The sequence below is a fragment of the Coffea eugenioides genome, chromosome 4 (genome assembly GCF_003713205.1).
Source record: "Coffea eugenioides isolate CCC68of chromosome 4, Ceug_1.0, whole genome shotgun sequence".
Taxonomy (NCBI): Eukaryota; Viridiplantae; Streptophyta; class Magnoliopsida; order Gentianales; family Rubiaceae; genus Coffea; species Coffea eugenioides.
This window is the reverse complement of record NC_040038.1, coordinates 40,077,669-40,092,654: the sequence shown is the minus strand read 5'-3', so window position 1 is coordinate 40,092,654 and position 14,986 is coordinate 40,077,669. Positions and strand designations below refer to the sequence as shown.

At 35.5% G+C, this 14,986-nt stretch overlaps 1 pseudogene; it reads right to left on the bottom strand.

Moving 5' to 3' along the window:
- Positions 1–6,833: 6,833 nt before the first annotated feature.
- Positions 6,834–9,147, bottom strand: LOC113769342 (annotated as a pseudogene).
- Between the last annotated feature and the right edge of the window lie 5,839 nt (positions 9,148–14,986).

Below are 14,986 nucleotides of genomic sequence, written 5' to 3'. Positions count from 1 at the left end.
TTGTGTTCTTAGAAAGTATATAATTAGTTCAAAATATGAAGTTCGGGAGATGAAAATTATAATACAATGCCTTTAATAGATATAATAAGGCATAAGAAAAGCATGATTTTGACACATACAACTGGCCGTTGGCCCAACATACAAATTATGTTGCGGTGTCCTCAATATTTACATATGAAATCTCATACTTAAAAAGCATTTATATTAACATATTTGCATTGCTCAACATAATTCAAATAATGGATCTGCAAATAATCAATTATAAAGCTCTCAAGCATGTCACGGGCAGATGGTTGCAATAAAGGTAGATTAGCATGGATCTATATGACCATATCCAACTTGCTTGCAATCAGCTCTACTTTAGGCAGCTCTTCGTTGGATTATAAGGCTGATCACATGTTCAGATTTCAATTATGACGCTCTGTCCGCAAAAGGCTGCTTCTTCTATTCAAAGCATTTGCAATATCAAAACCTTGAGAAATTGATATATTATTTTCTGGATTAACCCTTTTTCTTTTAGGGCAAAGGAGTGATGTCAAACATAAGTCTTATTAAAAATTAAAAACAATACAGAACATAAGAGGGAAATATAGACCTAACATCCAAGTAAAAAGAGTATTACTCCTTGTAGCGAATGAATGTACATAAGGCAAGCTGATACTATCTAAATGGATTAGTGTCCTAAGCTTGGAAGGAAGCTCGAATTCTGAAAGAGAATAATATTTTCTTCTTTAAGGGGGAGAGGAACCAGAACATCTGCAACTGGATCTGCCCCTCGATATCGACCATTAACCTTGCATTTCCACTTCAACCGTTAACCTTGCATATCCGCATCTCGACATATGACATATCGACCATTAACTTTCTGTACCGAGTCTTCTATGAATGGCACCCCCTTGTAATGTCAGTATAAATATAAATTTTACGCTAACAGGTTTAAATATGGTATACATGATTCCCATCATAATTTTAAGTTCTGTCTCTATGCATGCATCCGATCTCGCCAGTGTTTAAAAAAAAAAAGGGCAAATTACATTTTAGCCCCCTGTGGTTTTCGAAAAAACCACATAACCCCCCCATCGTTCAAAAAGCTATACATAAACCCCCTGTGGTTTGGGTTGAACTGGCAAATAGACGGAAAGCATCCACCGTAACGATTCGTGGGCAAAACGCGCCTGTTCTTCTGGTAGCAGTAGGAAACATACCCATATTACCCCTGACCAATTTGACGTACCCAATAAAGCCTAGATGGGTGCTCCTCATCTCTTTCCATCTTCCGAAATACTTTGTAGCTGACTTTGCACTGAATGTTGGTGAAGGAACCCAAGATAGAGAACGAAGGAAATCTGAAGGTGAGTTCTAACATCAAGGTGCAGTCTTTTCCTTTTCCTGAAATATGACTTGAATGGATTATTAATTTTTTTTCAATAAACTATAGATGTCATGCTCAAGCAGTGCTGGTGGAAGTACTGAAGATCTAAGGTACCAATACCTATTTTGTTCATGTGGGAGAAAAGCAGCGGTAAAAATTGTTGAATCTGACAAACCTTCAAAAGGAAAGCTATATTTTGTTTGTGCGACAAGAAGTTGTGAATTTTTCTCATGGTGCAATCCAACAAGGAGAATAAGACAAAATTACACTAGTGATTTGAATGTTACAAGGAGAGACATATTTAGTGGAGAGTCAAGTATTGATAGTTCAGAAGTGGAAGGCTTGCGCATGGATGGTGGTTTATATTTGAGGAAAATGAAAAACATTGAAGAAAGCTTAGGAGCCATGAAGATTTGCGTGGGTGCTTGTTTTGCTATATCTGTGCTATCATTTCTCATTTTGATGTTTAAGTGAAAATAATTCAGATGAATTGTGGCTCTAAAAGTGTTGTAAATCTGAACCTGTTGTGTTCAATGAATGAATGAATGAATCTGCTTTGGTAGTCAATTGATATAATAGGCAAACATGATTTCCAGTTGGTATGAACCTGCTTTGGTACTCACAGGCTGAACTTGGTACTCATCGAGACAGCATAGCCAAAAAGCACATACATGAGCTATCCAAAGTGGACATTTGCAATGGTTTAAAGCAAAAGAAAGTATCTCAATTAATTTAAGGGATAATTTCAGAAACCTCCCCTGAGAGTTGGACGGGTAACTAGTGTGTCAGAGAGTTGCCATAATCTCCTTAAACCCACATGCGGGTTTAAAGAGTATTCGGATATTCTCATATGCACCTATGCAAATCGAACCAACCGGATATCTTATCCGTATCCCATTTTTTTAAATAAAAATCTTATAAATTTGAAAAATAAAATCAAATTTAGATGTATTAGGGTTTTAAAAATATTATATAAGTGATAAAAATTTTATAAATTGTAAAAATAAAATCAAATTTAAATAATTAAATGTTATATTTGCATAAGAAATAATACAATAATCATAATAATGATAATACAATAATATTGGTGTAATAAAACTGCCATTAATTTAAATATTTACTTATAATGCCCAAAGAGCCTAATTACCAATTTTTTCTTCTCGCGCTCAAATATAACATTAACCCGCATGCGAGCTAACCTTGAAATAGAAAAAACACAGAATCCCGCTTACGGGTTTCAGTGTTATTATGCAGGCGGGATTTTAACCTGCTTGCTTGTAAACATTTGACCCAAATCTGACACTAATCAACAAATCTCAAACTAACAAAGTCGTATTCTACCCATGTTTAGTTGAAATTCCGGTGATTTTAGAACTCCCGAATGCAATTTTCTTTACCCTAATCTTAATGCATAAATTCAATTCTAGTCGATAAAATACTCTATGCTTAAATATGATAATACAGATTGTCCCAAAGCAGCAAAATTTTAAATTAATCAACGCTTAAGCAAAATAATCACTGATTTATTAACTTTCCAATGCCCGCTAGTTTCTGTTCAAAAACCATGCAAGTGCATCTTATATGCTAAAATGATGTCAAAAAACTTACCAGATGCAACAACAGCTTTCGTGATGCTCTTTCACAGCTACTTTTTGGTCTTCAATGGTAGATCTTTGTGGGTTAAATTTCTCTCCTTCATTCGGTGGTCATGTTTTTCTCTCCTTTTCTCACGACAAAGACAGAACAAGGAAGAATCTGACTCATCTGCTTCCTTTTTGTATTTATATTAGGGTAATTTGGACATTTTGCCCACGAATCGTTACGGTGGGTGCTTTCCGTCTATTTGCCAGTTCAACCCAAACCACAGGGGGTTTATGTATAGCTTTTTGAACGATGGGGGGGTTATGTGGTTTTTGCGAAAACCACAAGGGGCTAAAATGTAATTTGCCCAAAAAAAAATTACACTAAGAGTACGCACCAAAAAAAAAGAAATCGATTCCTTATTTTCTGTACTGTGCCATAGACTCTAGCTTACCATATTACCACAAATTTCTTTACGTCTTGGACTTCCATATTCTATCACCCTCCTTTGCCACCAAAAGAATTCGAAAATCAAATATTCATGTCAAACAAAACTAAACAAATGAGGCATGTCTCAAGTTTTAAACAAGGGTAAATTACTTATTACCCCCTTGTGGTTTTACATAATACCAGATGACTCCCCTAAAGTTTAAAATAGCAACAAAATTCCCATGTAATTTTATGTAAAGTGAAAAATGGACGGAACGTACAATCAGTCACGACATTTGTACCAAACACGCTAAAATCTTAATATTCACGTAATCCTTTTATGATTTGTATAAATATTCACTTTACCCCCTATGATTTTTGCATATATCCGCATAATCTCCCTTCAGATTTATACAAGATAGTTAAGTCGTCGATTGATTTAATATTTAAATAAGGGCGCTATTAGTATTTCAACTAACGGCGTTACATAGGTTATTTTCTGTTAAGTTTCCACTTTATATAAATAAGGGAGTGAAATAGACATTTTGAAACGTTAGACGATTTATGTGGCAATGGACAAAATTACAGGGGTTTGTATATAATTTAACCTTTAAACAAGGGGAGAACACAAGATAACATCAAAACACTCTTAAGAGGTAAACTTTTTTTTTGAAAGATTTCCTGAGTTCTTCCTAATACATGTCAAGCCACAAGTTATCAATCACGTGAATTATAAAGCACTCCTACCATACATTAAAATGAAATAAAGCAATGACAAAATAGCAACTGAAAAAGTGTGATACAAATACTGTACAGAGGCATTAACTTCAAAATTCACAAATAAGACAAATCCATAAAAGAATTCAAAGAAGCCACTTATCCAGGTAGGAAAATGAATTTCCTAAGTGGCATTAAGGGTAGGTAGAGTTTGTGGGAGGGAGAAGATTTGGAGGGACGTGGGTAGGTTGAGTTAAGAAGGTGAGGAAGAGGATAATGAAAAGTATGTAAATGTTAAGGAGAAGTGCCGCAAAGAGGGAGAACGTGTGGAAGGATTAGAAATATTGGTCAACAACAATCAATGGTTGTTGGTTGGTGTGTAGTAGTTGCAACAGTAATTATATGTGATTAGAATATTGAAAATGATCAAAATTATGTCATTTTGAGTTAGATTTCATCAGAAGTAATGGTCAAAACTGATAAAAGAGTTAGAAATATACGTTTTAAAAAGTAAAAGAGCTTAAAGTATATGAATAATAGTTGAAAAACTAAAAGTGTACAAGGTTAATAGTTCGAAGCCCAACCAGTTTTTTGCCCATTAGAATTACCAAAAGCCTGTGGTTTTTGATTAAAAAAACAAAACCATTAACTAGTCTATCATATTTATGCCAATGTTTTGAAACTCGGACCGTTGATTGAACCAGTGAAGTGTTCAGGTCGAGGTCCAACCAAACGGACCGGTTCAACCCTTGTTCAATAAATTTTTTCAAAAATAATTTATATAAATATATATGCACAACAAAATAAGACATGCATTGGACTAATTTAAGACTTTATATGATGAAAACTTTAATAATTTCAAAGAATTTGGATTTTCACAAATAAAATTTTAAAATTATAAGTTGAAATAAATAAATTTTATCTCAATTTTAATTGAATTTACCAAAAAAATAATCTTATATCCAACCCAAAAATACCACAATATTCTAAAATTATACAAAATTCATGTCTATGGGAATTAGACATTGTGAGTTTAAATTTTAAATCACATTTTTTATATTTAAAGATTGCAACTTTAAAAAAAAAAAGAAGATTGGAGCTTGAAGGAAGTTAGGAAAATGGAAAATAGAGATACAAACTTGATATGAGGCAAAAAATGAGAAGAAAGTGAGTGGATGTGGCATTTAATAATTAGTCTTTAATGTTAAGAAAAACCTATTCTTTTTTTTAATTTCTTTCAACTTAATAGACAAAAACAAAAAAACCGCTAGTTCAACGGTTCAATCCGGTTTTTAAGTCTAGTTAACCCAAAATATGAATCGGACCGAATCTACAACCGGTTTGCGGTCCAACCAATCGAACAGGCCAATCCGGTCCGGTTTTCAAAACATTGATTTATGCAGCCCACCTTGTGCACGTACAGCTCATGCAATTTTAAAGAGATTCAACGGTTGACTTTAGGCCATGCAATTAAATATCAAATTGGAGTATAAAATGACCAACTGTGAAATATGCAACAAAATGAATGAGTTTGAAGAATATAATTTGTAATGGATGATTTTGCAAATGATTTAATAAACTAAATTCCTTGTTCATCTAAAAAACATGAACAACATTTTGTGATCTTAGAACATAATCTAACATAGCAATAAGCCTGAAGGTAAAAATCCAAAGAAACTTAGTTGGTTTTTCAATAAGGAAACGAGCAAAAATGAAATTAAACAAAGTAATAAATGGCAACACAAACATTTACAGCAAACAGATTTTCAATGGACATAGATAACCTAATACGACTGCCTTTATTGATCTAACGTATGCGAGTCTCTAAGCACTCGTCCAAATCCTATGTTCTTTATGGCTCTACTATTTTTCTTTAGATACTAAAAGAGCGTAATAATTAATTAATTAAATCCATTTTGAAGTTTAAGCATGCAAATTTTTGCATATGTAGACTGAAACTTTAACTCATCTAGACATCGTCCCACAAAAAAAGAATGAAAGAAAGAAGAGAAATAAGTCCAAGTGCATTCAACCACTATTCATCACGTTCCACAAACATAAATAACAATAACAATAATAACAAATAATAATAATAATAATAATATAGCAGCCACAACAACAACAATAATAGTCATCATCATGATAACAACAAACAATAATAATAACAACAATAATAGTAATATCAACCATATTGATAATGATAATAATAAAATGCACTAAGCAGGGAGGGGAGGGTTGGGTTGAATGGTATGAAAGAGGGATTGCAAGGAGGAGATCCTGAATTTAACCCCACCCACTTACCCGAAAAAAACACTAAGTAATTGCAATGAAAGAAAAGAGAAATGAAATATGGTAGGAGAAAAAGTTTAGCTAAACAAAACTGATAATCACCACCCATGTTTAATAAATCTACTTTTCACTTTACCATATTTGGGATATCAGTAAGTATGTTAACAAGAAGTTGTAAAGGTGGATTTTATAAACATAAAAGTCTGTATGGGCGTAAATAGGAAACATGGGGAGTTGATGGGCAAATAGTACATTTGGAAGTTTAGCTAATCACTGTTTTCTTTGTTTGCCTTTTTCTCGATACAGTACAATCTCCAGCGTTTGAAGCCGTTTTGCAGAGTTGGAATACTACATTGGCAGTTTATCCACTAGATTACAGCAACAAATGAGACTAATCAAGAGCAAATGAGGTCTGATTGTATTGGAATGGAAATGAATGCAATGGTCACAAACTGTTATCTCTAGCAACAAGTTTAAGGCCCCAGCTACTATCTTCACAGGCTGGACAATAGGGGAATGTTTACTAGTGTGCATCCCTCCCTTCCTTTTGCAATCATAAGTTGGAGCTGCATGGACACAGGGTTCCATTGACACAGCACGCTGACACGGTGGATCTGGTGCGGTATGATTCTGAGGCTTGTACATTATCCATGGATTCAGACCTCCAAGACTTGGAGCAACATAACCAAAAGTTGACCATGCGCTTGTCACCAACTTATCTGTCATGCTCAGTAGATAAATTTCTGCCAATGCTTTCATGTTGTGCATCTGTGTCTCAGTTTGTTGATACTCTTCATGACTTGGCTGGTATATTTCAATTACTTCTTCTGTTACAGTTGGATGTTCCCAGTACATGTTTCGTACTTGTTCGGAGTGCCATGAGCTCAAAGATGTCATCAAGATGGCTGTAGTCTTATTAGGTCTCCTATGTAGGACGGTCGGAGGTTCTTTCTCGTTGATTTGTGGCAGTAAATTCTCCTTCATTACAGAAGCCAAAATCTGATCCAAGACATGCTTAAAAGGACCAGTTCCTGTTTCGAGGGCTCTTATCTGAATGCCTATCTTTTCATCTGCTTTGGCCAAGTAAGTGTTGCAATACCTAGTAATTAACCCCCAGCACAGTTGGTTGGATGAAAGAGATACTAGCCTAAGTAATGGAATACAGCTCCTTTCTCAGGAAAGAGATCATTCAGTTCTTGCTCAAAAGACGGCATCAAAAAGAGATATGGAATAAAATAGTTATTTGATTTCAAAATCAGCCAAGCCACATCTTTGAGAATATTCTGTTCTTGATCACGGAAGAAAAGCATGTCATCTTTATCATAGTCATGAGCTAGATGGAGATAGATAAAAGATGGCAGTGAAGACAGAGTTGAATTGTGCAAAACATTATTGTTTTTCAGCAAATTACCATAGCTCTCAGGAGATTTTTTTTTATCAAAGCTTTGAGCTTATCTGCGATGGGGAAATCAGAGGGAAGTAACCAGGAAACCCCAGGAAATAGGTCGCAAGCAGCACTCTATTAAGATCAGGCATGTAACCACCAGGATCAACAAGTAGCACTCTATTTGTTAAAAGAGCATAAAGGAAAGCAGAAGCCAAAGTAATCATCTTGTTTCCTAAACCACTATAAGAAATCCACACAAGATAGTTTCAACCTGTGTAACTGATGTTGTATTGGCCTAACTTCAGATATTCCACAGATCTGTTGTAGGACTCCGTGAATGGTCCGCATCGTTTGTGCAAGGCTTCATAGTCACGTAATCTAAAGATAAGATGGGAAGAAGGCTACCCTGTTCTTTGTTTGCGGTACAAGACAGACTGGTACCTGCTTAAACATGAGTTTTCATCTAATCCTTCAGGTAGAAGACCCCACCAAGAAGCTTATCCTGATGTACCTCAACAGGCTTGAATATTGTCTCCCCCAACCATGTTCTATTTCGCAAATTAAACCTGAAGCAGCATATGGCAAAGGATAGTCACAAGAAATGATTTATCCCTCTGAGAGTCTATACTGAGCCTTCGCAGTGTAATGAGCTCAAGGAAATATGAAAAATTAACATAGATCAGATCAAAATAAGTTAAAGCAACATTGTCGGCAAAAGGCAATCAGAGTCGATAACCTTCTGAAGCAACTTGTGTCAATGAACTGCAGACAGGCTAGCAAATGAATACTATGTAAAAGCAATCAATAAGCATCTACATTAAACAAATGAGTACATTACATATCACATCTTATCTAAAATAAACTGAAGACACATTCTTGTTCTTCCTTTTTTTTTATCTTTTTGCTTTTTGTGGTTCCATTTCCTTATGGTTTCAGGCTTTCAGCTTTAGATTCTCCTTTCTGCATCTGAGATACTATTACTACACTTTGTCCCAAAAAAGCACCAGTTAGTCTCTTAAAAGTCAATTTGATTGAAGTCTAGACTCTAACTCGCTTTAATTTCATTTAGTACCTTTTAACTTTGGAGATGAACTATGACTGAATTCCAAAATAGTCCTATAAGAATTGGAAATGATGTTGTACCTTTTCCAAAAGGTTTGAAATCCAGAAGCCTGGCTTCAGAAGATGAAGGGCTCTTTAATGCAGAGAACAAAACAAATAATCCCAAGAAGCAGATGACGAAAATCACATACATTTTGATTGGATTCCCACAGCATCTTGCTTCTAGACCCCTCAAAATGGTGTAGTTCTGAGGACCTTCATGGGACTTTATTTGATCATCAGTGATGAAGTTGCTCTTCAACTTTGTCATTTCTAACAAATCCATTATGCAAATCAAGAAATGGGTAAGACTGGAGAGAGGAATGCAATGTGTAATCTCGCCAGAAGATCCTTGGGTTTAAATCAAAACACAGGAATTGTTAAGATATAAGGGGAGATTAGTTATTTAATCTGGATTTAAGTCCAGATCGTCTAGATATATTGCTTGTTTAATCTGGGTTTAATGCTAGGAAAGTGTTAAGTTACCGTTAATATGGGCGGGCAATAGACAAGGCTGTTAAAATATGAATTTTAGTGTCCTTTTAAACAATTTTCCTTTTCCACTTTTACTCCTTTACCTTTCAATCTCAAGGCAATTTAGATCTTAAAGTTTCTTTTACAAATTAATCGGTGCCTATGTAGAAAATGACAATTTTAAATTGACCTAAGATTTCTACGTTAATTCTAAATTTATAACAAATTTTACATCAACGAAATCACTAAAATTATGTGTTCAAGATATACTACGGCAATCAAGGCTTTTATTGCAATTAAGGGACTAGAATGATCCTTTAAACAAAGTTTGAGGACTTAATAGGACTATTGAAAAAAAAAGTTTGAGGAATTTTCCAAAAGGTTATGGCCTTCATAGACTTAAAAAATATTTGAGGTAGAATATTGCAATTTTCCATAGAAATTTTGACCAAGATCCAAGGTTCCGATATAAATTTTTTTTAAGGACAAAAACCAACTGCATATTTATAACCAAGATACCAACGTGTGCTTAAGATTGTGTTTGACATTTTAAAAGACTAACATATTCTAAGTTAGATTGAAAATCCGTTTTGTTGTTTTTTTCTTTGCACTAGTTATACTTGTAAAAACTATGTATTAAATATAAAAGCTAACATAAATCTGACATCATTATAATTGACAAGAGATATTAAGATTCCTAAATTAAATAGAGACATTTATGCCTCATATACAATAATCAATGAAATTATTTTTCTTGTGGAAAGTCGACACAAATTGGTCAATAAAGATCAATGTTCTTGGAATTCAGTTAAATATTTTGTAATACTGCTTAAAAAGATATTGATCCACATCGCAACAAATTACAATTAGAGTTTTCAGAACTCTTCATTTCTAGACCAAAATTTTATGGATCGTATAAATTAGAATTCAAACGGAATATCTCCCAAAATATATGTATTCAAGCTAATGTGTGAACCCAATAAGTATTACCCAAATTAGATTCGTAAAACAAAAGCATAATACAGGTTCCACAAAGGAATAATATAAGGAAACAAGGCTCTATTTGATCACATTTCTAGATCAAAGTCTTAATGTTTTTGAATTACAAATCAAAGTAGATAAAACTTATACAAGAATAAAGGATTCAACTACAATTTTGATAACATAAGGGCCCAAAATCTATTTCCCAAAGTTATTTCTTTTCTTCCTCTTTTACTCTCCCATTTCTTCTTGGACAAACTTCACTTTGTGTCTTCGAACTTGTATCACTTTTCTACTTTGCACCTTAAACTTCAATTTTGGATACTAATTAACCTAAACTCCCAATTTTGTCCCGTTTTGAGTCTAGTCAACGACAACTTATAAAAATTAATGGCAAAAAGGACTCAAACAAATCATTAATAATATGCTAAAAGTAATCAAAAGGTGCCAAGGTATCAAAGCAAAAATAAAACAATATATTATCACTAATTTGTACCCTATTTTATCTCGTTAATTTTGCTAAGAATGTTAATAATTGAGACCATACAAATAAATGATAATGTGCTAAAATTGGTCAAAAAATCTAGGAGATCATAGTTGGAATAAAAATGATACATAGTCATTAATTTTCACCACCATTTATCTCATTAATTTTGCAAACATAATCATTGATTAGATTTAAATGGGATAAACTTAAAAGTTTAGGATGTAAAGTATCGAAAATTAAGTATTTAGAGTGCAAAGTGTCGAAAATTGAACTTTAAGGACAAAGTCAAAAGGTCATACAAGTTTAGAGGTGTAAAGTGGAGTTAATCCTTTCTTCTTTTCCGCTCATTTACTTCTTTGTTTCAAACTCGTTCAAGGTTCTTTTCATTGGTCTCAAACAAATGAGTATGAAGCAAGCCTTACGATCACAGAGACCAGAGTGACGTATAATGGCTAATCTATTATTCTATGAAGTCTCGACCACCTAGATTTCATCTGGTTCAAAAAAAAAAAATACAGTAATGGATTATTAATCACATGTCATCCTTGCTCTGTTGCTCTTAACATATGGGATAATATATTCCAAATCCCCAATTTAGTTATATGAGTTGACAAATTCAAATTTATATCCAAATTATATAAATTTACATCAAATGTAATAAAAACTATATGAATCGATTTGAACTAGACAAAACTTAACTTGTGAGGCCCTTATTGACCCCCCACCGCACAATTTTTATCTAAACTAGTCTCTATATTTAAACAGTCATTAAATTCACACATTGTCTTGTATCAGAATAATCACTTAATTAATCTGATAATTGATTGTTAACTTCTTTACCTTCCCAAAATATTTTCTTGCATTCATGCTTGTAATGCCCATTCTTGGTACAGTTTATAATTATTTCTAATTGTCTTCTTTTCTTTAGAAGTAATATTCAGATTATTTCCTTTTTCTTAGAACTTGTATTATGATTGTTCTTGAACTCTAGAGCTGAATTCTGCTGATCTTCAATGTCAGCTCTGTTGCATTAGCACAAACATCCTCAGCACAATCTGCAGATTCTTGCAGCTTTAATTGACTTCTGATCTGCAAATACTTGTGAACATAATGCACATTCATCGCTGCTTTGAGGCCTTTGGTTTTAGTATTTGGCTTAGTTACTCGATTAATTTTTCCAACTGTGCAGGCAGGCTATGCAACAACCTCATCTCTTTCCAAGCAAAGTCATGGTAGCATTCAAGGTTTATCTAATCTGGGTTGCAACTATGGTGTTAGATGAGATTCTTGAACCATGGCATTTGATGCTACTACAAAACAGGAATTGGGAACCAAAGCCAAGCCTGTTTCCTTCCTTTGTCTGTTTTAGCTACAATAGTTCCAGTACTCCGATGTCCAGCATTTGAAGCCTTTTTGCAAAACTGGCACACTTTACACTAAACTGGCCTGGACCCTATTCTTAGTATAAGAAGAAAGCTGATATCCCACTGGATTAGAGTGACTGTATTGACTGATTCAGCTAAGAAATGTAGAGGAAAGTACGGAAAGAAAAGGAAGGGAGAAGAACGTGAGAGGGAATGGGGGGATAGAGATCATGCAGAGGGAAGAAACTAAATTTGTTGTATCTGATTGCATGCCTTCTTCACGTCCCCCTTAGGCTTATTTATACAGGATCTCCCTCTAGATCCTTCTATGCCTAACCAACCTCTCAACAAATTGATCATGCATGCATGCATGCCGTGTAGCTAATATCTGACTAACTAACTACCTGAAATGCTAACTAACTTCCTAAAAAGGAAAGCATGGCAGATACATTTCTGCTGAAAATATCTAGTGAAAATATCTAGGGTCATTACAACACCTCCCCCTTAAGAATCCTAGTCACTAGGATTGAGCTAGAAATTTAGAAACTGTGATTGTATCACCGTGACATCCTCCCAAGTTGAGTCTTCAGTGCCTAGGTTCAACCATTTGATCAACACTTGAGTCACCTTCTATCTCTTCCTCATGATTTCACGAGTAGCAATCACACTTTCAGGGGCAATTTTAAACTGTCCATCCGCAGTAGTCAAGGGTAGCTCCTGAGTCACAACATGATTCTTTGCAGAGGGTTTAAGCAAGGAGACATGGAAGGTAGGATGTATCAAAGAGCTAGCCGGTAACTCCAGTCTGTAGGCTGCATTTCCAACCTTCTGAAGGACCTTGTACGGGCCATAATACTTGGAAGATAACTTCAGATTCTTTCTGACTGCCACTGAAGTTTGTCTGTAAGGCTGCAGTTTCAAATAAACCCAATCTCCCACCTGAAAACTCCTTTCAATTCTGTCCTTGTCAGCAAACTGCTTCATTCGATTTTGAGCTTTGATTAGATTTCCCTTCAGCAATTCATTCCATTTCCTTCTGCCTCCTAGCCATTGTTCCACAGCAGCTATTGGAGTTTCTAAGGCATTGAGGCCTAATTGAGAGGATGGATAACCATATAGAGCCTGAAAAGGAGTCATCTTCAAGGCTGTGTGATGGTTGGTGTTGTACCACCATTCAGTAGCTGCTAGTACGGTCTTCCATTTGTGAGGTTGTTGGAAACAAAAACACCTCAAGTATGTCTCCACACACCTGTTCAGCCTTTCTGTCTGCCCATCTGTCTAAGGGTGGTAGGCAGTGGAGTAGTGCAGCTCAGTACCTAGCTTCCCAAATAGCTCCTGCCAGAACATGCTAGCAAACAACCTATCCCTGTCTGATACAATGCACAGAGGTAATCCGTGCAGCTTATAGATGTTATCAAAATACAAGTTAGCCACTGACTGTGCTGTATACTTAGATGGTAGTGCTAAGAGATGGCAGTACTTGGTGAACCTGTCAATGACAACTAGTATCCCTTCATATCCTTGAGATTTGGGTAATCCCTCTATGAAGTCCATTGAGATATGCTGCCATGCTTGCTCAGGGACAGGTAGGGGTTGCAATAGGCCTGGTGTCTTGCAATTTTCTACATTGCTCCTTTTACAAACATTACATTGTTGCACCCACCCTTTTACTTCTCTCTTCATCCCTAGCCAGAAGAATGGCCCCTTCAACCTTTGATAAGTTCTCAGATTGCCTGAATGTCCCCCAATGTGAGAGTCATGAAAGCGGGCTATCAGCTTTTGTCTCAAGTTCCCTGATGCTCAATGTACACCCTGCCTTTATACCTAAGCAATCCCCCGGTAAAAGAGTAATTTGGAAGAGACTCAGGTGTAATAGTCAGGGTTTCAGTTAGCTTAGTCACTGTACTATCTCCTTGGTAACTTTCCAGGACTTCAGACAGCCATGCAGGTTTCATGACTGAGATGCTGTGTGTAGAGCTGTCTTCTTCATAGCCTCTTCTGGACAGTGCATTAGCCACAAGATTTTCCTTCCCCTTCTTGTACTGGATTTCATAATCCAGTCCTAACAACTTAGTAAGCCACTTTTGCTGAAGAGGGGTAGTTATCTTCTGCTCCAGTAGGTATTTTAGACTCTGGTGATCTGTTTTGATAATGAAATGATTTCCCAACAAGTAATGCCTCCACTTAGACACAGCTGTGATAAGGGACAGTAGTTCCTTCTCATATATTGATAATCCCAAATTCTTAGGCCCCAAAGCTTGACTGAGATAGGCAATAGGTCTCCCTTGCTGCATGAGTACTACTCCTATGGCCTTATGATTAGCATCTGTTTCTAGAACAAAAGGTAAGGAAAAATTAGGAAGTGTCAGGACTGGTGTGCTACTCATCAGCTGTTTAAGTTTTTGGAGGGCTAGCTCAGCAGGTTCACTCCACTGGAAATTTCCCTTCTTCAACAACTCAGTAAGTGGCTTGGCAATGAGTCCATATCCTCTCACGAACCTCCTGTAGTAGCTTGTAAGTTCCAGAAATCCTCTCAGAGCCTTAACTGATGTAGGTGTAGGCTAGTCCAACATGCTCTTGATTTTTGAGGGGTCTGCCTGTACTCTATCTCCACTGATAATGTGTCCCAAATACTCTACTTGAGACTGTCCAAAGATGCATTTGGAGATCTTGGCAAATAGGAAGTGAGATCTGAGTGTTTCTAGAACAGTTTTGAGGTGTAAAAGATGAGTGTCTGGATCCGGATTGTACACAAGGATGTTGAGAATAGGTATTTTGGGAGGAAAACATCTAGTCACTGTATT